The sequence below is a fragment of the Pleurodeles waltl genome, chromosome 11 (genome assembly GCF_031143425.1).
Source record: "Pleurodeles waltl isolate 20211129_DDA chromosome 11, aPleWal1.hap1.20221129, whole genome shotgun sequence".
In the NCBI taxonomy this organism is placed as follows: Eukaryota; Metazoa; Chordata; class Amphibia; order Caudata; family Salamandridae; genus Pleurodeles; species Pleurodeles waltl.
Window position 1 is genome coordinate 971185625 of NC_090450.1, and position 27277 is coordinate 971212901.

The following is a 27277-nucleotide window of genomic DNA, read 5'->3' on the forward strand; positions in this document are numbered from 1 at the left end:
GCACTTAGCCATGGAGATCAGGGAACCCCTTTGCAAAACATGGGGGTTACATGACAAACAGGAGAGTTACCTAGTGCTGCTGATAGATGCCTAGCTCAGGAAGATGGATTCTACACAAGACTTCCTGCTCTTCGTTTTTATTATTTTACACATCAATATAGACCGAAAACAGATATGTTTCTTTATTTCCTTTTATTCATGAAAACAGAAAATAGCTGAAGTTTATGTTGAAATATTGTTGTTGCAACTTCATTTTTCGCACCCTCTGGATAAATGTGAACAAAAAACAATAAGTGAAAAAAAGGATAAATTCAGACACCCCTGTCAAATAATAAATACTGTAAGTCATGAAGCTCTAACCATACATGAGGCAGTATTATTACATTCCATAAATTGTGTAAGACAGCGTACACAGTAGAGGGCAATAGAGCCACACAAGGAATGCTATTGATGCTGGCATGATATCTTGGTTGGAACAGGTGTTGTCAAAGAGGCTTAATATATGTTCCTTCTTTAACTGCTGAGAGAGTCCTGAGGGCTTCATTCTGAAATGTGGCTTCATTCATCAAGAAGGCTTTCCATGGCACAGTGCACTGGAGTCATGGCGTTCAGAAGCGCAGCAGATGTCTGGGAGCTGTAATCTCCTGTGGCTCTGTGATGATCGAGAAAGCTTGTTGAAAACAATAGCTATAGTACAAAAGATCTATAGCACTAAAGACCTGTTCCAAATCTGAAACAAAACTAGATCATGCTTTAACAACCACATCTTCTGCTCAATAAAACTAACAATACTTGAATTGGTGCATTAGCAAATGGCTCAGGAGGCTTAGCCATATGTTTTCCCTTGCTATTCTGAAAATAGTATGTACATATGTTTTAACATAGTCTTGTTTGTCAAACTTTACAGGAGGAGAAACTTGCCGGCAATCACCCGGTCATTTACCATTGTTGATTGGCCGATGGAACTTCCGCCAGAGTAGCGGCCCATCTCAGCATCACTTGGATATGGTAGCGATTCTCCTCTTCGTGGTGCCGGTCGCAGATGGGTGGTCAACTTTGCTGTAAAGAGAGAGCAGAAGAGTATCTGTCGCTATTGAACAGGCACCTGGTCTCTCAACACTCGCACCATCTACTCACCTTCCCTCTCCCTCTACCTGTCATAACTCGAACTCGAACTCCTGTCTCCCTCTAATACCTACCACTAACTTTATTTAATATCATTACCAACGTTTGGCCAGTACTCCTGATTACATCTCTTGCCTTCAGACCTTATGGTCATTTTCCCACAGTAAACAATATATTTACTTACTGAAATGTTAGTTAACCAGTATTGGATCTTTCATAAATTCACATGCTTGAATCATCCCCATCGTCGAAGTGGGAGTCCCACGGTACATGAAAAGCAATAAGCACCAACATTTTTTTCCATAGGCTATAATGCTAATCCAAATGACTCATATAGCCTATCTCTGTCCTTTTGTGAAAAGGACCCAAACCTACCGACCAGCACTTATTTTTCTTTGTTTTTGTATGAGTATAGGAGAAGTAGTAGTAGCGGTCCCGAAGAAGCGTCATTGGATCATTAGTGACCACTTAGACTCGAAACATGTTGACCTAGTATCACAGGATCTGGGACACTACCTAGTTTCCTCCGTTGGAGCGCAGCTGAGCATTATCTCTATTATCACTCCCCATTTTTCTTTTAATCTTGGCCTTAACCTAATTCTGAACTAATAAATATGATGGTTATGGTTCTGAGCCAATTTTAACTTTCACTTCTTCATTATTATTATTAGCTTTATTTCGGTAAATATAAATACCATAAAAGCACATCACATAAAAAAAGAACAACAAATTACATGATAGACAGTTTTAGTCATAAAAGGTTAAAAAGGAAAGGAAAAAAAAAGGAGAAAAATATTTAAACATAAGCAATTCCCTACTGAAAAATCGCACCTTATAGTTTTACATAAAAACACATTGTGGATGTTAAAAAAAATAAAAATACAAGCCTGGCAAAACCATATCAGATAAAAAAGAAATTTCTATTTAAAAATATCTAAGAACAAAATAAAATAAAAACAGCAGATGGGGAATACGTCTAAACCAGTTAGAATAGTAGGTGCATACAATAATAGATTAATCAATTGTTGCTCCCCACATTCGTTGTTAAATTTCCCTCTGCTTTTTTGAGCGTGTTCAGTCTGATACGCCAGATTGAATCTAAATATTTTGACAGACAACAGACCACTAAAACCGATAAATCAGATTTAAAAATTCTCAGAGCTAGCGAACAGTTTTTAAAACCCATTATCCTACATAGAGGAATAATCCAACGGGCTCTTTGTTTACGGTATGCGGGGCATTGGAAGAGAATGTGAGTTACTGATTCTTCTCTGGCACAGCCCATCGGACACATCTTAGAAGAACAACTAAAATTAGACCATTTATGTATAAGGGAACACAAAGGGAGAGAGCCCACCCTGAATCTAATATATAGTGCACGAGCGAACAGAGAAGATACTATATCCATATATTGGGCAAATTCATAATGGCATTTAAAATATAGAAAATTTTCCGTCATGGATGATGGCGAGACGGCAGACAGTTGAGAAAGTTGGACATGGAGCCAGAATGCATCCTTTAAAATCTGGGTTGCGTTCTTTGGAATGGATAATGGTTCCTTCCAATAAGACCCCAAGCCAAGAAGCGAGAGGGTCCGTTCTACATATACACACCACTTGATTTTGGAGCTGGTGTTATTGGCCATTAAGTTAACTAACGCACATCTATAGTGAACGAGGGAATCTGATGACCATAAGCGAATCCAATACAGCAGGGGCTTAAGTGCAACAATCTGACTGATGGAAGGGAGATTTAAGTCCATTCGTATTGGAAGCAGTGGGGTGCTGGAAGGAACTCTTAGCAATGACCTTAAAAAAGAGTTTTCCACTTTTATCAAGTCATCTAGGCAACAGTGGCCCCACAATTCAGCTCCATAAATTGCTCCCCCTCTTGCTTGTAGTTTATAGATTTCCACTGCGGGCGTCATGGCAAAGCTGGGAGATCTAGCTGCGAATCTTACAATGCCACTCGCTCGCTGTTGCAATCGTAGAGTTGCCTTCTGGATGTGGCACTGCCACTTGTGCGAGTCTTCTAATTTCAGGCCTAAATAATCAAAGTCACTGACTCTTTCCAACGCGGCACCCTCTAAGTGAATAGGTCGTCGCATTCTGCCTTTCCTATCGCCAAACACCATGCACTTAGTTTTTGATCGGTTAATTTCAAGGCCATAATCATTGCAAAAATCCATGAATCTTGAGAGCAGGGTTGAAAGGCCTGTAGCTGTTTGAGATACCAGCAGGGTGTCATTGGCAAAAAGAAGGCAGGGAATCTTCTGCCCTCCTAATTTAGGAGAGTCGTTTGAGCACTCCATAAGATAAGGGATGCATGCGTTTATGAAAAGGAGGACTAAGGTAGGGGCGAGCACACAACCTTGTCTTACACCTCGAGCAGTAAGACATTTTTCTGTTAATTCACCTTGTGGGCCCCATCTAATTCTTCCATAGTTGCCAGTATAGAGATCTCTGATAATATTTAAGATAGAGCGCGGGACTCCTGTTTTAGACAAAACTTCTCACAGTTTGTGGCGGGGTACTAGATCGAAGGCCGATTTTAGGTCGAGAAATGCTACATATAGGTGGCCTAAGTCAACATCGACGACTTTCCATTTAATAGAAGTAAAACGGAATATCTGATCTATTGTACTAATTTTTTCTCTGAAGCCCGCTTGAAGGTGATTTAAGATTTGGTTTTCAACTAGCCACTTATTGAGCCTGCTCAACAACTGATAACAAAAATTTTTTGGGAGGTTGTCGAGGAGGCTGATAGGTCTATAATTACCCGGATTCTTCCTCTCTCCTTTCTTGTGGATAGGCACTATGATTGCCTCTTTCCGTGAGTCAGGATAAATTCTGGTAATCAAGATGGCATTAGAAAGTCTGTTGATATATGGGCCCCAGATACTCTGGTCCACTTTAAACATATCAGAGGGAATCCCATCCAACCCAGGGGCTTTCGCTACTTTCTGGGCTGCGATGGCCGACACAGTTTCATTCAATGAAAAAGGAGGCAAAAAGGACGTGGGCTCATCAAAGGTTGTTAGCTCCCCCGAGATTATGTCAGGAATATGGCTGGCCAGCGATGGTCCATACAATTCCTTAAAGTAGGAGAGCCAAATATCAGGAGGGATATAAGACTCCAGGTGAGGTGCTCGGTTCTGATCACCGCAGGAAACTAGAAGCCAGAACCGTTTGGAGTCATGGACGGTAGCTGCCTCAAGTAGATTGCTCCATAGCCCCTCTTCATACTCGAGTTTACTTTTATTACAAGTAGAGGCATAATGGCGTCTAGCATTGATGATACCTGATCTATCCTTAGTCCTTAGCGCGATGGCCAAAGTATTTTTGGCCTCCCTACACCTCTTATTAAACCATTTAGTGTGTGGTCGAGTACAAGAGATAGTCAATGGCCTAGGACGTTTAGTAAACAGCTCTTTCAAAGTAACGAAGAGGTCCAGATGAAGAGGCAGTATTTCTAATGGAGCCAAAATAAGATTGGAATCAAATAACTGATGGGAAGAGGTTAGGGCACGCAAATTTCCTTGAAGCTTGTTTGATTGCACAAAGAAGTCCCACCTGACTGTACGCCTGTTGCTAGACAGCTCCATAACAGTAGAGGAGACAGGGGGAAGTGAGACCCCTGCTAAGAGAGGTCTCTTGTATGTGATCTGGAGGGGAGCATGATCACTAGTATGGGGAGTGCCCACCTCTAGGTCTAGAATGTAATGCCAAACTCTTAAGTCGAAAAGAATGTAATCCAATTTGTTGCTGTATGAGCCCCTGAAAAAGGTTGATCTGGCCGGAATGTCCGCTGGAAAGTGGCCATTACCCAAACGAAGGCCATGGGATATCATAAGATCCACTATCTGTGTGGCCCTGACACATGATTTATGTAAGTTTTGCTGGATGGAATGAGAAATCACAGGAGAAGGGATATTCCATACACTATCTTCGGGCTGCATGACCTCTATGTGGTCTGCATTAAGTTCAAGTAGAACATTAAAGTCACCAGCTATTATAATATGGTATTTAAGACGGAGGTCTGAGATTAAGGTATTCAATAGCTCGATAGTGGGAGAGCGGTGATTGGAGGGTCCCGGTCTACTGTAAATGTTTACACAAAGGACAGGAGAGCCTGAGGCTGGGTAGATGGCAACAGCCAAAATATCATGAGAATCCACATATATCTCCTTTGAACCTCTCCCCTCTGTAGATTTAACCCATGTAATTAGACCCCCTGCCGCCCTGCCAGCTGAAGATGGCTTAGCAGGTTTGAAAAAAGAACTATACCCTTGTTTATATGTGCAATGTGTTGCCCATGTTTCCTGGAGCATGCAGACATTAAAGTTTCCGACGAATGCCCCCCACTCAGAGTCAACAAGTTTGCTGTTGATGCCAGCCACATTCCAGGACAAGAATTTTGCTGTGTCCTGGGCACTAAAGATATTTAAGTTCGTGGTAGTGTCAACTTGGGCGTAGCTGGCAACAGGGTTCGCCTTAGGTGAACTTGTGGCTTTATTAATAGTAGTAGTTCCAGGTTGTGAGTCCGGTAAAAGAAAAAAGCCTGGGCTAGGTGAATTGGATGGAAAATTCATAGCTGCTGTAACTGGGCAAGAATTAGTGAAACATAGTCAATCAATGTCCGAAGTAGCCCCAGGATCATGTGTTAATTGGGCCCTTGAAACAGGACCGGAACAGGTCTTGGGGGCCAGATCAGGGAATAGATCTCTCTGAGCCTGAAGGCCTATTGGTCTTGTGTCTTGAATAGTTGTAGAGTGATTCGGGACCAAATTGGCTGATCTAATGGAGGAATTCGGACGCATATGGCTAGCAATAGGACAGCTAGCTGAAAGAATAATTGCTGAGGACTTCCTGCTTGTGGTCCGTGCTTCCATTTCCAAGAGGCCTGCTACCAAATGGGGACTTTTAAGACTGAGTGTTATAAAGTCACTAGGACCAAAGAGACCAGGGGAACCATTAGATCGTTCAACAGATACAATGTCATCATGGATGATTGAACCGCAGCCCCTGGTGTGTCTCACCCAGTGCGAGACCTTGTTTGCTAGTGAGGCTTTGTCTTCTCTCACGTTTGGAGGCAAGGGTGGGACGTTGCACATGTATATGTAGTTATTGTTAGTTGGTTTATGGTTGTGGTGTGAGGCTTTGGTAATGTCCCATTTAAAAGGAGCATTGGGAAGGAGAGGAGTGATTCTTCCAAAAGAGGGCATAAGCTGTTTTACGGGACCCTGATCGTCTATGGGGCCTGCAACACAAGCTAGCGGCAGAAGGGGCCCGTTTGATAAGACGCCTTTTGCAGGTGGATGCTTGGTAGGCAAAAGGTTTAGATTAAGCTCGCTGATAGGGGAAGAATGTTTGTTTTTAAGAAGGGTGGTAATTTCAAACAATAATGCTCTCAACTCACCAACTTCAGCCTTAAGGCTACATACCAATGTGAACAGATCATTTTGTGGAGGAGGACTCGCTGTGCATGGCAAAGTCGGGGAGGCTGATTGCTGGTTGGCCAGATCAATGGATGCCAGCGGAGAAAAACGATTGGAGCATGAAATTGTAGGGTGTGGTGTGTAAGCTCTAGGTGCATCTAATTCAGAATAGGATGTAGGAAGGGCAGTGGGGTCTTGACAAGCCAGCGACTGTTGGGATGGCTGGTGAGGTGAGGCAACAGAATGTGAATTGGCTACAGTATGTAAACTAGGAGTTAGAAATGAAATAAGCGTGCCAAATTTTTGGCACTTTCGTCTAGGCTTCTCCTTGTTGTTTAGAATCTGTTCTACCTCTTCTATTAGATCGTCTATTTCCTTGGCAACACAACTAGTGTGGGGTAACATAGCCTTGTTGGTTTTAAGTATTTTGGATTTGCCAGAGCCTGAAGTCGGGCTGTCTTTTGCCTTACGCTTCCCCATTGGAGAATGATACTATGTCACGATACAAAGAAGAGTTTGGGGTGCTTCCCTATGCAGAAGGGGCAGTTGCCGTGCCTTAGGGCCAAGAGGGGTGGCCCAGCCCGGCCTCCTTCGGCCTCTGACGGGCACGGACGGGCCCGCCCTTGGCCTGGGCTTTGCCCGGGCGCGCCTGCGCGCGTCCCGCGAGCGGGAGCGCAATGAAAGAATTTAAAGGGCTCCTGCCCTTTGGCTCCGGTGCTCGGCCCCAGGTGAGGAGAGTCAAACAAACAGATAGCGCGTCCCGCGTCCCCGCGAGCGGGAGCGCAATGAAAGAATTTAAAGGGCTCCCGCCCTTTGGCTCCGGTGCTCGGCCCCAGGTGAGGAGAGTCAAACAAACAGATAGCGCGTCCCGCGTCCCCGCGAGCGGGAGCGCAATGAAAGAATTTAAAGGGCTCCTGCCCTTTGGCTTCGGTGCTCGGCCCCAGGTGAGGAGAGTCAAACAAACAGATAGCGCGTCCCGCGTCCCCCACTTCTTCCTCTCTCCTACATACACCGATAGTCAGTATCCATCATAGATCTGACCAAATTTGGCAGAGGATCTCTGGCTAAGTACCATCGCCCCCACAAAGGTGTGGCCCGTCAGGCATTGCAGTGCCCTTCTGACGAGGAGGTTGCCCAGTGATGAAGCCTGACATCCTATTGGGTGTGTGAGGGCTCTCCTAATCTACTGACTATCATTAGCCCTGTGTACTTCTGCATTTTTCCTCCTTTATGGAACAGTGTACTTCAATAAGTTTCATTAGCCGTATTTGGGAGAGTGTACACTAGACCAATAATCTCCCTGTCCCCTCCTTGATTGTAAGTATCTAGTACAGCAGCTTTGCTGTGGGACTTTCCCTACTGCCCATTTGGAGCAGCTTTTGATTTTCCTACCTATTTTTTGACCATGGATGACTTCCAAGGTCTTAGTTATGATGATGAGGTATTGTCTGCTATATTACAGGCCTCCTCCATCCTTAACAATGACAGTTCGGGTCCTGCCGGTAGTCTCGAAGAAGATTGGGACAGATTAGCTTCCCTGAAACGTGACTTGATCAAAACCATCATGCACAGTACAATTATGACCGAATACTTGAGAGCCAACATTGCCCCTAATGGGCTTTTGGTTTCTAATATGCCCAGGATCTTCCTACAGGACTTGACCTTTAGGAAGGACTGGGCCCAGATTGCGTGGAAATGTACTAGGGACTGGTTAGTCCTTATCATCAACACTTCCAAACGGTTAGCCGAGTCAATCACCGTCCAGATCAATTTGGTTGAGAGGACCCTTAAGACAACAGTCACTTTATGTGCATTTAAGAGTCTTCTCCTTGAGATCAATTCTGAACTCAATGAGACTAAAGAATTTCTAACCCAACAGAAAATTTCAAAGCTACAGAAAGATATTAAGACGTTTGAACGAGGAAAGGTTTACCCCTACATCAAAGAGGATTTTGATGCTGATGTTCAGTCTTGATCCTCGGATGACTCCACCTCTTCATATGAAAAACTCGGAACTACAGCAGTAGCTCCTCATCCGATGGGTGGAGTACGAATGACAACATGCGACAGACTTTTTTCAATCCCCCACAATATCTGACCAATCAACCATTCTTTTGGCAACCCCCATATCCCTTTTTCCATCCTCACCCAATGGTGCCCTAAGTACCTTTTTTAGGCTGTGGCCAGGGCAGAGGAAGAGGCAGAAGGAGAGGAAGAGGCTGACGAGTCCACTGGGGCAGGGAGGAACCCCAAATGGTCACCCGGAGTCAGGGCAAGAATCTCCCACCGAGGACCTAGTTGTCAAGTTATCATGCAGACCACTCACCCAACATGAATCTAAAGTCCTCAATAGAGGCCTAGGCTTCGTCCCTACACCATCTGAAAATGTATTTCGGTTACACTGTGAACTTTCCCAATTTTTTAGGAAAATTGGCTTACATTTTTTCTTCAAGGATCAACCTATGAACCCCACGACTGATGATTCTGGTCTAAAGAAACCGTCTACTTTTGTCCCTCTATCTCAATCTCTCTCTCCTTTGTGAAGTCCTCACCTTTGAGAAAGCTGTCCTATCTGACCTCGACAAAATCCATCCTAAACGTCCTTTCATTAACATGTCTGCATCAGAAAGGAAAGCCTTGAAAGATCTAGCAGCAGATCAATTGATTGTGATCAAACCAGCTGACAAAGAGAGAGCCATAGTCATTATGAACACCACTGACTATAGACAGGAATGTCTTCGCTTCTTGAGCGATACCACCTATTACGCCCCTCTTTCACGTGACCCTACCGAGAGTTTACAAATACAAATCAGGAGTATGATCGAAGAGGCTCGTAATAATGCATGGATCTCTTCAAGAGAAGCCGAATTTCTTGATACCACCCACCCTCGGACTCCCTATTTTTATTGTCTTCCTAAAATACATAAGGGAAAATCTCCTCCGCCAGGACGCCCTATAGTTTCAGGAATTGGTTCCCTTCTAGAACCTCTTTCCATTTTTTGTGGCCATTTTCTTCAACCTTTGGTGAAGGGTTCCAGTACTTTCTTAAAAGACACCAAAGACATCCTTAATTTGATTGAATCCATCAACTCTACTACAGAGGTCCAGGCCTTGATCACTCTGGACGTAGAGGCTTTATATACCAACACCCCCCAGGAAACCACTCTGCGAGTAGTGGCGTCTGCTCTCCTCCAATCTCCTTGGACCTCACCTACTCCAGTACAATTCATTATGTAGTGTGCCACACTAACTATGACAAAGAATTTCTTTTGGTTTGAGGATTCTCTCTATCACCAAATCTGAGGTACATCCATGGGCAGTACATTTGCTCCAAGTTTAGCGTGCCTTTACATGTACGATTTCAAAAAAATGTTTATTTTACCTACCTCTAATCCTTTTCATGATAGGATTAAGCTATGGCGGAGGTACATTGATGACATTCTGATTGTCTGGCAGGGGACTCTTGAAGATGAGGACACCTTCACTAACTGGGTCAATACTCTTGACCCTTTTCTGAGATTCTCTGCTCACACCTCACCAGACCAGGTCTCCTTTTTGGATCTACTGATCAAAATTGACAATGGCAAACTTATTACTGATACTTACCAGAAATGTACCGACCATAATAGCCTATTACTTTATGACAGCCACCATCCCAAGGCCCTACGTGACAATCTCCCTTTTGGCCAGTTCCTGAGACTATGCCGCAATTGTAGCTCGATACGATCATTTGAGACTCAGGCACATGACCTTAAGGACAAACTCCAGAAAAGACACTACCCTTTGGGTGTCATCAACCCTGCCTACAAAAGGGCCCGCAATAACCACAGGGACGCACTGTTGACATCTACAGTCAAAGAACCAGATACTCGCTTGACATGTGTTTCCAGTTACACCCCTTTGTCCAATACTATAAAAAAATTGATCCACAAACGTTGGGCAATTCTACAGAGTAGTGGCACACAAATCCCAAAGCCTTTGTTTGCGTTTAAAAGGACTACCAACATTAAGGATTTGGTGGATTATACTCGTCCCCGCGTGAAACAAGATCCGCCCTTGCAGACTACTTTATGGAACCTTCCTCCGGTTACTGGCCACCACCTCTGTGGCACATGTAATGTCTGCCCCCTTACGAAGCGATTGGACAAATTGGATCTGGAACACATTGGAACTTGGTACCTTAACAGGCGTACCAACTGTAATACATAACACTGTATCTATATGATCAATTGTCCCTGTGATTTGCGATACATTGGTATGACCACGAGGCCGGTGAAACATAGGATCAATGAACATCGTAGTTATATCAGATGTGCCCATATCACCACCAAATTGAGTGCTCACTTTTTGGAAGCACATTATGGCCCTTACGATTTATGGTGGGGTGTCTTACAAGCCCCGAACCTCGCCAACAATGACCCTTCAACCTTATTTAGGATTGAGCAACGCTGGGTATTCAGATTGAAGACATATGCTGTGGGTTTGAAGGACGACATTCCTTGGTGTACCTTAACCCCTTGACTGCACCCCCACACATCATTGGTCCTCCATTTCCCCTGACCTTGTTATTGGGAGTCATTTTTTCATTTTGACGCAAAAATCTTCATATTAACTTGTCGAACTACATCCAAGCCTCTAGAATCCAGAGTACCTTCACTACGTTGTTTTCAGACTTTGTTTATTAACTACTTTCCTCCTTCGAGCCAGGCCCTACTAGCGTTACATGACACTAATTATGAACATCTATACTCATTTCCCTTGAACATAAAAATTGTTTTTCTACGTTCACTCTAACCTTGTCTAGCCAGGAGACTCATAAGGTCTCCCACATTGACTTATACCATCCTTTGAGCATTTTGAGATGAGGGGAAATTTTGCCTCGATTGTTTTCCTCTCTTTATTTTCAGCTTTATCCTGAATAGGACTTTATTTCCAAGATGGCTGCAAAACAGCGCCGATCTTGAAGTCCTTTTTCTTTTTCTTTTTCCTCCTCCAGGCTCCGATGATCGGGCCACGTCCCGCCAACGTTTGCCCTACCGGCATTTTGAAACACTTCCTGGTTTGCTGCGCTGGACTGCGGCGCTTCCTTTTTCAACGCGGTGACCGCGCATCCTCATTGTTTTCAGGAGCTGCAGCCCCGGGTAGGTCTTCGCGTACACCAAGAAGCGGCAAATTGTGAGTACCCTCTCTTTTTTATGACTGATCGTGCGCATCTCAGTGCTCTTTTCTGGATTACGGGCGCTGTATGGACATAGCTTTTGACTCGATTAGATTACCAGAGCTGGTTTTCTAACTGTGTTGGGATTCAAGTTGTTTCCAATACCTGCCTCCTCTGCTTAACACTAGGACAAGACTTAAGTACTGCTCACAACTGTGTAGGTATTGTTACTATCTTCAGAAGATCAGCTTGATTTATTTTTGATAACTATGGTATTTTTACCACAATATATGTTGGTGGTCAGTATTAATGTGCAACCAGCATTCTTGGATTATGTGCTTTATTCCTGTCTCTTTGTCTAGTATGACATTTTTGGTTGTGTGGCTTGCGTATTCCTAGGAAGCCCGTACTCTATGATGGGATGGTAAGCCAACTGTGTGTTTTTTTCATCTACCACTCTTGGGACTGGTTCAGTCACTGTTTTTTCACTGTGCACTATAATTGTTATGCAAACGAACCTTTGTCTTCACCTTTTCACAGGGCGACCAAACTGACTACGACTGTGCAGTCTACATAAGTAAGTGACCGACCAGCACTCATTTTTCTTTGTTTTTGTATAAGTATAGGAGAAGTAGTAGTAGCGGTCCTAAAGAATCGTCATTGTATCATTAGGGACCACTTAGACGTGAAACATGTTGACCTAGTATCACAGGATCTGGGACACTACCTAGTTTCCTCCATTGGAGCGCAGCTGAGCATTATCTCTATTAGCACTCCCCGTTTTTCTTTTAATCTTGGCCTTCAACCTAATTCTGAACTATTAAATATGATAGTTATGGTTCTGAGACAATTTTAACTTTCACTTCCTCTCTCCTACATACACCGATAGTTAGAATTCATCATAGATCTGACCAAATTTGGTAGACGATCTCCGGCTAAGTACCATCATCCCCACAAAGGTGTGTCCCGTTAGGCATTGCAGTCCCGGTCTGACGAGGAGGTTGCCCAGTGATGAAGCTTGACATCCTATTGGGTGTGTGAGGGCTCTCCTAATCTACTGACTATCATTAGCCCTGTGTACTTCTGCATTTTTCCTCCTTTATGGAACAGTGTACTTCAATAAGTTTCAGTTTTCTACTTCTTCAGGAAGAATTTCTCTCAGAAAACTTCAGAAAATGTCAGATTCTTCTAGGAAAGGCCTTTTCTGCCCTTGTAAGACCTGTGGCAAGAAAAGGCTGCATGTGGATTATCCACATAAAAACTGCTTATACTGCTTATATCCAGAACACCAAGTGAAAGACTGCAAGATATGCTGCACTTTCTCTGCAAAAACCCTCAGAGACAGAGAGGGTAGACTCTTAACATGGTTACAGGCAAAATCCTGTACTTCAGGTGAGGAGAGTGAGTCAGAAAGGCCACATAAAAGGTCCAGATTTGAGGACCTGGGACAGGCTGAAAGATCCAGGAAGCGACAAAAAATGCATCATAAAGAAGGTGCTACAGGCATACAAGGCTCAATTTCGTCTGAACCATCCACTCCTCGTCGAAAGAAGGAGTAATCACACCGTTCTCCTTCATCTGAGCCTTCCACCTCTAGAAAGGTATCTTTGAAGCTTAAGTCGACAATGACGACACCACCGTTGATGACAGTGACAATGACGACGTCTTTCACATCCACCGTCTCCACCACCTCGTCGACGAGACAGTCGTCAACTACGACTACGTCGACATCCGTGGTAAAAGCTCCTATTCCTTCAATTAGACCACCATCGACAAAGGCGAAAAGACTTCGTCGCTGAAGGTAACGTTGACACCATCTTCGTCGAGAACATCGTCATTGACGACATCGTTGATGAAAATACCGTCGACTGCAACACCGCCGACGAGAGTACCGTCGGCTACATCACCGTTGACGGGCCACCTCTGATGACACCACCGTCGACGAGACCGTCGTGGATGGAAAAATCGTCCACGGCATCAGTTCAGTCCATGGGACCATTGTCATCGACACCATCGACGATGCCAATAGTAGCTATGAGCCAGGATGTTATTCCTATTTCTTCCGGGTCTCCTGATCTTCGCACTACAGTTAGGATCACAGCAATGTCTAGGTCTACTATATCCTCAGGATACTTCACCAAGTAAAGTGACAACCTTGCTGTCTAGTCATTTGCTGGATTGGGAAGAGTGTGCTGAGGGCCCATTTGGTGATGCACACAGCCCATCCCAGTTGCATGTTAAGTATCAGGAGGATGATGATGATGAGTACGATCAATACCAGCCTTATTACTCTCATCAGGGACGCTATTATGAACCTCCACCTCAACCAAGAGACACTGTACAGATGCCTGCCTCCTTGATTTAGGACTTGCAGTCAATGTTGCAGGATTTTAAGAGGATGTTCTCAGCTGCAGCGGAGGAACAACTGCCTCTTCCAACCTCTCCTGTTACACCAAGGAGTATACCTCCACCTCCAGCAACTCCTAGGATGACTCCACAGTCTACGTTAACCGTTCCCCCTAGAGATAAGGTTTCGACGTCTGGGGGTGAAGAAGAAGGTGAAATTTCAACCCCACAGCATCCTAGTGAGGAATGGGGCGACTATCTAGCCCCTACTCTTTCTCCACCACCTCCTCGTCCTTCAGATTCTCCACCGGAGGATATAGGTGGTTTCCACAACTTGATGGATAGGGCGGCCACACGTTTTCGCTTGCCAGCGTCGGTCTCACAGTCGAAATGCTTCCTCCATGACTTTAAGGAACAAGCAAGAAAGTCTGTGAGGGCTATCTCTATCATAAACTTCATTTGGAGTGAGGGGATCAAGATCATGCAGAACCCGGCAACTGTTCCACCATTTCCACAGAAGCCCGAAAAAAAGTATAAGGTGACACAGGACTCTCTGGCATGTTTGACCGGCCATGCAAGACTAGACTCTGTGATCTCCCAAGCTGCCCAAAGGCGTTCTAAGAACCCGTCAGCGCTTATATCTGCTCCTCCTGATAGGGAAGGAAGAAGATTGGATAATGTGGGCAAGAGATTCTTGTCCATGTCGGCCATAACTGTTCGTGCAGCAAATTCCCTGGCGATTTTGGGTCGCTATGATCGTCAGATGTGGTCGGATATGAATGCTTTCATGGATCTCATTCCGGAGAGCAAACAGTCGGAGGCACGAAAGATCCTTCAGGAAGGAGAGCGTGCGTCTGAGGAAATTATTGACTGCGCCCTGGATATAGCTTCCACGGGTTTTCGCCAGCTGGCGGGTGCGGCTGTATTACTCCGCCATGGTTTGTTAAAAGCAACCTCTTTCAGACCAGAGGTACAGTCCAGAATTCTAGACATGCCGTGCGACGGAGAGTCTCCCTTTGGTAAACACGTAGACAACGCATTACAGGCCATGAAGGCTGACACTGCTCGTTCACTAGGTACTTTGCAGTACCGAAAGCAGCCCTTTCGGGGTGCAAGAGGTAGGGGTTTTTCAGCAGTTCGAGGTTCTTACCACAGGCGGTATCAACAGCCTCAGTATAGACCAACCTATCAGCAGCAATATAGGCAACCATTCACCACCTCATACGCCAGACAGGGAGGAAGGAGAAAGCGAGTTCCCAAACCCAGGATCAGCCTCGAAAACAATGATTCTTGTCAGGCACCGGCTACGCTTCCACAGTATTCACAGTGCCATGAAGTGGGAGAGAACATCTCCAATTACCTCCAGAATTGAAAAAACGTAACATCGGACAAATGGGTGCAGGTTATAGTGGCTCGAGGTCATATGCTGAAATTTATACAAAAAACACCACACCATTCACCAGGAGATCCAAACCGCTTCATCTTCACTTGATTCAGCAGGAGGTTTTCCTGATGCTTGCCAAGGGAGAGATAGAGGAGGTTCCAGTTCAGCACAGAGGACTTGGGTTCTATTCCCGGTTCTTTCTAACAAGGAAGAGGTCAGGGGAATGGAGGCCAATCCTAGACCTCAGGAAGTTGAAGAAGTTTCTACTGAAACAATCCTTTCGTATGATCACGCTGTCGGATTTCCTGCACCTTTTGAAACCTGGAGATTACATGACAACAATAGATCTCCAGGATTCTTATTTCCGCATACCGATACATGTAAAGCATGGCAAATATCTCCGCTTCACTGTGGCTGGTGCCCATTATCAATTCAAGGTCCTCCCATTCGGCTTGAAGTCAGCACCACTAATTTTCATTAAATGTCTTGCCCCAGTAGCTGGCTTTCTCCGCAACAGGGGTTTTCAGGTCTTCCCATATCTGGACGACTGGCTGATAAAAGCTCCAACATCACAGCTAGCGTCCAAGGCTACCAACGTCTGCCTAGAACTATTTCACAGTTTGGGGCTAACTGTGAATTTCCAGAAATCAGTCACTCTTCCCACATGCAGGATAGTCTTTTTGTGTGCAGAACTCAACACCATCAAGAGCAAAGCGTACCTCACTCAGGCACGGCAGCAGAAACTAGCCAACTTGGCTGTCAGAATCTCAAGAAGTAGGTCTGTTTCAGTACGGCTGTTCAAGTCTCTTCTAGGTATGATCTCCTCATCCATTGTCCTAGTCCATCTGGCAAGGTTGAAAATGAGACCTTTGCAAGAAGAGTTACAGCTGCAATGGACCCAATCCCAAGGGTCCTCCAAGGATTTCACAAAGGTTACACCGAGAATAGTAGAGACATTGCAATGGTGGTCTCAAGGCAACCATCTTTCTCAAGGACCGACCTTCTTCACTCCAATGACAGACTTCATTATCACAACGGACGCTTCATTGGACGGTTGGGGAGGTCATGCGCATTCAGGGAAGATGGTCAGACGCGCAGAGAAGAATGCAAATAAATCTGTTGGAATTCAAAGCAATTTTTCTCACGCTCAAGGTGTTCCTTCCACGGATTGCAGGGTCATCGGTGTTGGTCCGTACAGACAACACAACAAGCATGTTCTTTATCAACAAACATGGAGGAACAAGATCTCTCTCCCTCTCAAGAGAAGCTCAAGCTCTTTGGGATTGGCTCACGCTGCACAACATTTGCTTCAGAGTGGAGAACCTGCCAGGTGTCAGCAACGTCCTGGCGGACTCTCTCAGCAAGATGGACGACAACTGCCACGAATGGGAACTCGACCAGAAGGTACTGGACAGCTTCTTTCTATGCTGGGGACGGCCGACCCTGTATTTATTTGCCCCCAATCAGAACGCCAAATGCCTATTCTACTCCAGTCGATACCCACTGCCGAGGTCGTGGGGGAATGCTCTTTCGATGAGATGGTCCGGGATCTTTGCATACGCTTTTCCCCCCATCCCATTGATTCCCAGACCCTTGAGGAAGATGAAGTTGGAGGGTTGCAAGATCATACTCGTAGCGCCCAGGTGGCCCAGGTAGTATGCTGCTCCTGTCAGTGACCAATCCCTTGTTTCTTCCCTGCAAGTACAACCTCCTCACGAAGAGTCAAGGTCAGATTCTTCATCCGGATCCAGCATCTCTGCAATTGCACGCATGGCTCCTGAGTTCCAAGAGTTCCAGGGTATGAACATTGATGAGGTATGCAAACTGATTTTGTCCAGAGCACGAGCGGACAGTACAAACAAGATGTACAGACTCAAATGGAAGAGACTTTGGGGGTTATTACAACTTTGAAGGAAGTGTTAATCCATCCCAAAAGTGACGGTAAAGTGACGGATATACCACCAGCCGTATTACGAGTCCATTATATCCTATGGAACTCGTAATACGGCTGGTGGTACATCCGTCACTTTACCATCACTTTTGGGACGGATTAACACCTCCTCCAAAGTTGTAATAACCCCCTTTGTGTCTGGTGCCTGCAGAACAATTTCCATCCGTTAAAGATTGAGCCGGAGCAAATTCTCTCATACCTTCTCACCCTTTCAAAGACTGGGCTATGTCACGCATCCGTTAAGATCCATTTAGCAGCTCTAGCTTCTTATATACGCTCAGCGGATATACCCTCACCAGAATTATTAAACAGTTCATGAAGGGCCTCTCGCAATTTTCCCCTGGTGCATCCACCTCCCCCAGAGTGGCATCTGAATATAATTCTGTCTCAGCTAATGAAAGCCCCGTTTGAACCTACTCACAGAGTGGAGCTCAATTACATCACATGGAAGGTGGCAACTCTACTTGCTCTTACATCCACCAGAAGAGTCAGTGATATACAGGCCTTTACCATTAAGGAACCCTTTCTTATCTTTTCAGATGACTTTGTTCTTCTTAGGACTAACCTGAGGTACATTCCTAAGGTGCTCTCATCCTTTCACCTGAACAAGCCATTAATATTAAGAACTTTTTTCCCGAATCCGTCAACATTCGCAGAAAAGACTCTGCATTCATTAGACATCAAGAGATGCCTGAAATGTGACCTTCCGCGTACTAAGCAGCTTCGGAAGACAGATAGGCTGCTAGTATCTTATGCTCAAGGACGGCAAGGGGCAGGGGTCACTAAGGCTGCCTTAGCCCGGTTGGATTGCATCCACCATTCAGTTTTGCCACATAAAAGCGGGAAAACCATTGACTAAGCACCCGAGAGCGCACTCCACAAGAGCAGTCTCCACATCGGCTGCTTTGTTTCAAGGCATTACTTTGGATAAGATATGTCAGGCTGCAACGTGGAAGACTACACACTCTTTTGCGCAGCACTACTGTTTGGAATCGTCTCAAAGAACTGATTCCCTTGTTGGACAGGCGGTTCTACGTCATCTTTTTCATTAAGGTGAGATCTTTCCTTTAATGTGTAGACATAATCCTAAATGCAGTACTCTATAATTGGTATGCAGTTTTGTTATATATATATATTTGTTTTATGCACATAGAACAAGATTGATAAGCATATTATTGGGTAGTATATTTTAGAGGATGTCAGTGCTCGCACCCACCATCCACGGCGGGCATAACGTTTATTAGGAGTACTGCTGGCTATTCAGATTCAAGCATGTGAATTTATGAAAGATCCAATACTGGATAAGAAAACAAGTTACTTACCTGTAACTACAATTATCCAGTGTGGTACTGGAAAGGACCACTGGCTCATTTATTATATGATGCAGCATTCAGTGATATAAGCAACATACTGCAGTTCACACTTAAAATATGTTTGTGCATTTTTAATCCTCAAGCCATTCCAGATGATATTGGTGCTGAAATACACCCCAAGAAACACTGCAAGCCTTTAAATCCATGTATGACCCATTGTGACTCTTAGTGAGTCAGGCTAATTACTCGTTTCCTGAAACAGAGTCTTCAAAAGATGGATACGTCACAATATTATTTTCGATAAAGATTTCTCACATTCACACTGAATTCCTGTAACACAAAAAGAAAGTAACCAGGTACTTCGCATCCCTATTTACCATCTGTAATAGGATGAATTTTAGAGGCCGATGGTGGGAACCAGGGTGAGCCCTATAATGTCATCAAATTGAAAGGATGCTTAATACCACTTGGCAACCTTTGCAGTTTTGGCGCTGCAACATCCATTGTTTGGAGACCAGAACTGTCACATGTATCAATGTAGAGAAGGTCCATATCTGAGAGTTTCGATCAGAACCACATTGTGAGCGCAATTTCGCAAATACCCACTTGGAGGAACTACAGCCTGAATTAATAAAACTGCAAGTGGGAAAGGCACTTGAACAGCTACAAGCTGTTTTGCTGGACAAAGATTTATTTTTGTCTGGGTTCATTCTTAATATTTTTTCAGTATTTGCTTTGGAAAACATGTCAGTTGCCTTTCACAGTACGCTGTTTATTGGTTGCTTACCTAGTAGTTGACAAGTCCCACTGTAAAGCTGATTTCTAGCACAGGGTAGTGAGGGCACATGGGGAGTTTGAAGGGAGCTACCAGGGGACAGGAACAGAGGTAGCAAGTTGGAGTAAAGAAAGAGACTTTTGTTTGGGAGGTTCTTTCCCATAGAGATAAATCTCATTGGGTAGAGCAATAGTGTGCTGTGAATAGCCAACCTGTGGGACAGGAAGTAGGTAGAGAAGGAGGGTATGCGATGTGCAGGGGTCAACAGTAGGAGGAACATGCTAGCAGAAACCCAACCATCGTCCAATGCCAAGTTACTCAGATTCATAAACACCAATTTCACTTTCAGGGAACACATCACAAAGAAGACCAAGTCCGCTCTCCCTTCCAAAGTCAGTGGAACTGATCCAGAAAACGACTTCAGAGCTGCTGCCCAGACCCTCATACAATTGCATCTAAAAGGGAGACCTTTGTGCATACAGGCCTCCCTGAAAGTCATCCTGCAAGCCCCAGCACAACCCGTCAAGGACCTAAATAAATATGGCAACTTCACTCCACCTCCCCCATCCTGGTGGAACTCCACTGGTCCCCTGCTGGTCTACACCATCCTAAAGATCAACACCCTCATCTACAAAGCCATGGCAAACCTCCGCCTATCCAGCTGGCAAGCGCACCATCCTCAGCAGCTCTCGCAGCTAGGACCCTGCCGATTGGAGATAAAGAAGAGTAAGAAGAAGTTTCCAGAAACCGAACCTTCTCCATCTATACACCCAGAACCCTCTATAAGCTCTCCTGTACGTCTCAGGATTGTCATATCTCCGCTTCAGTTAAGGGTACAGGTGAAGACAAACCATTTTAAAGACCACTACTTGTCAGCTCCTAAGAAAGTCGTTCTTGAACACATCAGCCTCAATGGTCTCTGACCCCTGAACACGATCTCTGATTGTATTTCTTGCCTGTGGACCTATGCAGTGTTCAGTGACCCTTAGCATGTTTGTATAATTACTCACATACATACATGCATAAAAGGGAAAGAAGTAGACATTGGGGTATGTTGAAAGTGAGAGGGGTTTGAACCCGGCAGTCAGAAACCATGCTTTGAATGAAGTATAGAAATGTTACAGAAATACTGAGGGAGGCCAGAGAGAGCCATGGGGATGCAGTAAACTGGTCCTTGTAGTTTTTAATGCATTTTCTCCTTTTCTAATGCATTTACCAGTGAGAACACTGCTGAAGAAACAGTTGGAGTGAGGGAATGCTGGTGGTGAAATTGTACAGTCCGTCCCAATTGTGTAACACAAAATAATGCCCACACTTGCCCTGGAGAATGTGATAAGGGGCCCCGGAGTCTACTGTATCTCAGATATTTGTCGACCTTGACCTGAATGAGGCCCCCTGAAGGTTTGTGGGACCTCTAATGGTCTATGGCCCTGCCCATGTGTTGCAGGGGCTCATGTTATGCTCTGGTCCATTCAAATCCATGGGTGCTATAAATTCGTGGTTCGAGCCAGCAGCCCTGCACAGATTACTGAAGGCTTTTTCCCAGAAAGTGGGTCGGAGCTCAATAACTTAACCAGGGTTCCATTGCTGGCATTCCATTGAGGCTCTTGTGTTTTTGGACTGCCAGGAGCAAACATATGTGTTTGGATGTGTTAGGGGCACGTGGATGATGCGCAGGGCAGTACCTTGCTTTCTTCACTCCGGAACTGTTGAGACTGCAGCAAGAAGAAGTTGCATGAATTGTTCGAGCCGTGAGCACGCGGATGGGACACCAGCAGGTCCATCATACCTCAGAAAGAACTTTGTTTCGTGGATGCTGAGCTAATCTGCACCCGAAGGGCTGAGATCCATGAATTTAAGGCTTTATTGCTTGGAACACGTAAGTCACCCAATCAACGGGGGCTCGCCTTATATGGTACATATAGTACTGTGTGTACCACTGTAAACTAATCCCTGTAGTTTTAGACATTGACCTGATGTAATAGGGTTTGTTTAGAGGGTCCTGAAGAAAGGCCACTTGACTGTGTGAGGCAGTACGGTGCAAAACGTGTAGGTCATAGGAGAAGGATCACAGAACACCTTAGGTTCACCTGGTCCTCAAAGGTTTTAACCATGCCATGGATCTCCTGTCTTTGTAAATGAGTCATATTCTTGGGGGAGCTCTATAGACAATTTTAATTCTTTCTTTCATTAGACACCACACCCACTATCATCACTGTTGCACTAGCACTCACAACAGGCAGTCCAAAGATATGGATCAAAGAGCCCCCATTGAGGGACATGCTAGGTATTGTGTGACAGAATCCTATGATGAAGCATGCCACCATGGTGGGTGTGGATACTTGTTCCTGAACAAATGTTTCCCTTGCAATTATGTAAGGTTAATAAGAATGTAGAAAGTACTACAAAAATTTTATTTTACCTAAATAAGTTTTTCCTATGGTTTCTCCTTAATGTCATCTTGTACTATTTTATTCGCCAATAGAGAGTGTATGTGACAGACTGATACTTACCTACCAGCCCATCTCATTTTATGTATTTAGAATGAATTGCATGACCTAAGCCTCAGGACTATTAATACTGTTTTTATAACTTATTTTGTATGTCTGTACTGAGCTTAGTATAGTAGCTTTGCATCTAAAATCTGTAAGTATCATCTAACCGCTCTAGACGACTGGTGGTACAACAGTGTGAACATCCACTGTAAAAAATACTTCATTCGCATATCAAGTTAAAGATGCTTTCACAAAAAAAGTTTGTGGGATAGTTCACAAAAGACATGTATTCAATTAGTCTTTTCATGCTTTTTTTTATGTAATGTCCGTTTTTACTATCTGACCTATGTCTTCTGGTTACATGTAGAAGCCTACTTCTCTTGCAGGGGATCCTCATCAATAGTCATAAACACTGAATATTCCTGCCCACGTGCGGGCACCCTGGAGCACATATTAACACACGTTTCTACCTTAAATGTATATGTAAAATTAAAAATTGTGTAGAGAATTTTGGTACAGATATATATCATATACACGTGTAAGCAATCATGCAGTCTATGTTGACAAACAGGCTAAAACTGCCCTATTTTTGTAAAAAAAACCAAAAAAACTCTTCAACTAGAGTTAAAACGTTTCTGAAATCATTGAAGATAGCTTGGAAAGCACTAGCAACGCGAGAAAACCGCAATGAAAATACAAAGGCATTATTCGCCAATAGGCTGCATCCACATTACCATAGCAGAACCAAAACACTGCCTTTAAGGCCCTGAGAACCTCCAGTATCCGCCATGCCTCAGAGGTGAGATTGAGGTGACAGTTGGGCACAGTTAGGTCACTTTTCTTTTCGGGCTCCTTCTGTTAGGATCCTGGAGCATTGAGCTCTCATTTTCTGATTTTTTGTAGTAGAAAATTTCTATGAATACTCAACTTTCTACATTTTACTCAACATCTTTGTAAGGAAATGCCTCCTTAGCATGGTTACCCCCTGACGTTTTGCCTTTGCTGATGCCAAGTCATGATTTGAAAGTGTGCTGAGGCCTGCTAACCAGACCCCAGCACCAGTGTTCTTTCCCTAACCTGTACCTTTCTTTCCACAATTGGCACACCTTGGAATCCAGGTAAGTCCCTTGTAACTGGTACCCCTGGTACCAAGGGCCCTGATGCCAGGGAAGGTCTCTAAGGGCTGCAGCATGTCTTATGCCACCCTGGGGACCCCTCACTCAGCACAGACACACTGCTTGCCAACTTGTGTGTGCTGGTGGGGAGAAAATGACTAAGTCGACATGGCACTCCCCTCAGGGTGCCATGCCAACCTCACACTGCCTATGGCATAGATAAGTCACCCCTCTAGCAAGCCTTACAGCCCTAAGGCAGGGTGCACTATACCATGGGCGAGGGCATAGGTGCATGAGCACTGTGCCCCTACAGTGTCTAAGCAAAACCATAGACATTGTAAGTGCAGGGTAGCCATAAGAGTATATGGTCTGGGAGTCTGTCATACACGAACTCCACAGCACCATAATGGCTAAACTGAAAACTGGGAAGTTTGGTATCAAACTTCTCAGCACAATAAATGCACACTGATGCCAGTGTACATTTTATTGTGAAATACACCCCAGAGGGAATCTTAGAGATGCCCCCTGAAAACATACCCGACTTCCAGTGTGGGCTGACTAGTTTTACCAGCCTGCAACACACCAGACAGGTTGCTGGCCACATGAGGAGAGTGCCTTTGTCACTCTGTGGCTAGTAACAAAGCCTGTACTGGGTGGTGGTGCTTCTCGCCTCCCCCTGCAGGAACTGTAACACCTGGCGGTGAGCCTCAAAGGCTCACACCCTTTTTTACAGCACCACAAGGCACTCCAGCTAGTGGGGATACCCGCCCCCTCCGGCCACGGTCCCACTTTTGGCGGCATGGCCGGAGGAGATAATGAGAAAAACAAGGAGGAGTCACTGGCCAGTCAGGACAACCCCTACGGTATCCTGAGCTGAGGTGACTCTGACTTTTAGAAATCCTCCATCTTGCAGATGGAGGATTCCCCCAATAGGATTAGGGATGTGCCCCCCTCCCCTCAGGGAGGAGGCACAAAGAGGGTGTAGCCACCCTCGGCTATTAGCCATTGACTACTAACCCCCCCAGACCTAAACACACCCCTAAATTGAGTATTTAGGGGCCCCCAGAACCTAGGAAAACAGATTCCTGCAACCTGAAGATGAAGAAGGACTGCTGACCTGAAGCCCTGCAGAGAAGACGGAGACACCAACTGCTTTGGCCCCAGCCCTACCGGCCTGTCTCCCCACTTCAAGAAAAACTGCAACAGCGACGCGTCCCCCAGGGTCCAGCGACCTCTGAAGCCTCAGAGGACTACCTTGCATCTAAAAGGACCAAGAACTCCCGAGGACAGCGGCCCTGTTCCACAAAGACTGCAAATTTGCAGCAAAGAAGCAACTTTTAAAGACAACATGTTTCCCGCCAGAAGCGTGAGACTTTCCACTTTGCACCTGATGCCCCCGGCTTGACCTGCGGAGAACCAACACTACAAGGATGACTCCCCGGCGACTGCGAGCCCGTGAGTAGCCAGAGTTGACCCCCCCTGAACCCCCACAGCGACGCCTGCAGAGGGAATCCAGAGGCTCCCCCTGACCGCGACTGCCTGCTTTAAAGAACCCGACGCCTGGTAAAGACACTGCACCCGCAGCCTCCAGGACCTGAAGGATCCGACCTCCAGTGCAGAAGCGACCCCCAGGTGGCCCACTCCCTTGCCCAGGTGGTGGCTACCCTGAGAAGCCCCCCCTTTGCCTTCCTGCTTCGCTGAAGATACCCCTGGGCCTCCCATTGAAACCTATTACAAACCTGACGCCTGTTTGCACTCTGCACCCGGCCGCCCCTGTGCCGCTGAGGGTGTACTTTTTGTGCTGACTTGTGTCCCCCCCGGTGCCCTACAAAACCCCCCTGGTCTGCCCTCCGAAGTCGCGGATAGTTATCCGCTGGCAGACTGGAACCGGGGCACCCCCTTCTCCATTGAAGCCTGTGCGTTTTGGGCACCACTTTCACCTCTGCACCTGACCGGCCCTGAGCTGCTGGTGTGGTAACTTTGGGGTTTCCCTGAACCCCCAACGGTAGGCTACCTTGGACCCAACTTTGAACCCTATAGGTGGTTTACTTACCTGCAAAACTAACAAATACTTACCTCCCCCAGGAACTGTTGAAATTTGCACTGTCTAGTTTTAAAATAGCTTATTGCCATTTTTGCCAAAAGTGTACATGCTATTTTGCTGATTCAAAGTTCCTATGATACCTGAGTGAAGTACCTTTCATTTGAAGTATTGATTGTAAATCTTGAACCTGTGGTTCTTAAAATAAACTAAGAAAATATATTTTTCTATATAAAAACCTATTGGCCTGGAACTGTCTTTGCGTGTGTGTTCCTCATTTATTTCCTGTGTGTGTGTACAACAAATGCTTAACACTACCCTCTGATAAGCCTACTGCTCGACCACACTACCACAAAATATAGCATTAGAATTATCTCTTTTTGCCACTATCTTACCTCTAAGGGGAACCCTTGGACTCTGTGCATGCTATTTCTTCCTTTGAAATAGTAAATACAGAGCCAACTTCCTACAATCTTTTTTAATTTTCTGACTAAAATAAAAAAAAAATCTCACAAAATGCCATCCCTTTTTGTTAAATGCCCTGCCTCAAAGCCAATGTCCTGAGACCTGCAGTCACTGCCAGAGTATTTCAAAAAGAACATTGAAAGACAGAGGAAGGATTCGGCTCCATGGCCTACAAGAGAGGGAGAAGACAACATCCACCTCTCTTCATAATAAGGTCTCCAGAGAAAAAAGTGCAACAGAAAAACGGCGCGCAAGATCTAACTCCAGAAGTAGGATAATACCTCTTTGTTCTCAGTCAGCGTCGACATCAATTCCGTCATTGTCACATCAATGTCATCAACCAACGTTGAGAAGCACTTTTACGTCAACGGCGACACACGCAATGTCAAGGGGCATGACGTCTAAAACACAGTCGACTTAAAAAGATAAGTCTTTGTCAGCAGCCACCCACCACTCAGTGTCGAGCCAGCACCGGCATGCTGAAACTCCACCCATTAACGTTGAAGCAGTCAATGTCGAAGACCATGATGCCACACAAATCGACGTCAAGGCAAAGATCTGCTTCTCCATCTACGGCAACGAGGTGCCTTTCGACATTGAGACACACACCACCGGTGACATCACACTCAACATCAAGACATTCAACGTCAAGATATGAACAGTCTACGCCGATGACAGTGCACGTCATTCAACGTCGAGGCACACCTCACATATTTGGTCAACGCCAAAACAAGTTTTGATGTAGAAGCAAAACCATTGACGTTCTCCACAACGCCGATCAACGGCTGGACATCATCCACCGGCACAGATAACTTCACCTACTGGTACTGTAACAACGTTGGTACCTCAAAGACATGACCCTAAAACAACCATACCAGGTAGGTGCTCTCTGGCATCCTCAAGAGCTTCTTTGCATTCAGGAGGTCAAGTCTCACCTATAAATCTGTTGCCAAGATGGTTGGATAGTCTTAACAAGAGCCGGGCCCATCAATCTCCGGACTCACAATACTTTCTGATGAATTCTCCCTCAAGATCCCTTCCAAGGACACCATCACGAATGCCTCCCACCAAGCGAGCGACAGCACCGTCTTCTATAAGTCACCCCGCACTGCAAAAAAGGCGCAGAACTCCTCAGTCACTCACAAGGAGTAGATCGCCTCAAACATCCAGACCAAGATCACCTTCGTTTTCCAGAAGATCTGGAAGCTCTCGATCCCATCACCAAAGACGCAGATCACCTTACTGGTTTACTGCATCTACGTCTTCTATTAACAACTATTTGCCCAAGTTAACAGACACACCTCCGGCGAGAGTTTCTCCAGTGGACGACATAAAAACCTTTAATGAAGTGTTGGTGAGAGGAGCTCATACGCGTAATATAGACCTCCATGAACCTGCAGTGTCATTGTCTGTAATATTTGAAACTCTACACCATCACTCCTCTACAAAGCAGCTCTTTCCACTGGTTCCAGTATTTTTGTAACCAGTGATGCATACATTCCTCAAACCAGCAAGCTTACGTGCAGCACTGGCAAGAATTCTAAACAAATACAGTGCCCCAGATCACGACCTATTATTTCTCAGAACCGATCCTCCGCTGGGCTCTGTTATCCTAGCTGCAGCCAGGAAAACACATTCAGTGGGGATCCTCATCAACAATTCCTCCCGATAC

At 45.2% G+C, this 27277-nt stretch overlaps 1 long non-coding RNA gene across 1 annotated transcript in view; it reads right to left on the reverse strand.

The window, feature by feature from the left end:
* Positions 1–268: 268 nt before the first annotated feature.
* Positions 269–27277, reverse strand: part of LOC138265341 (uncharacterized) — a 73744-nt gene continuing 46735 nt past the window's right edge. Inside the window, exons 2-3 of the long non-coding RNA XR_011199344.1 lie at positions 944–1059; positions 269–652 (exon numbers count right to left, since the gene is read on the reverse strand). This is a non-coding gene — a long non-coding RNA (uncharacterized lncRNA). The remainder of the gene's footprint in view (positions 653–943; positions 1060–27277) is intronic.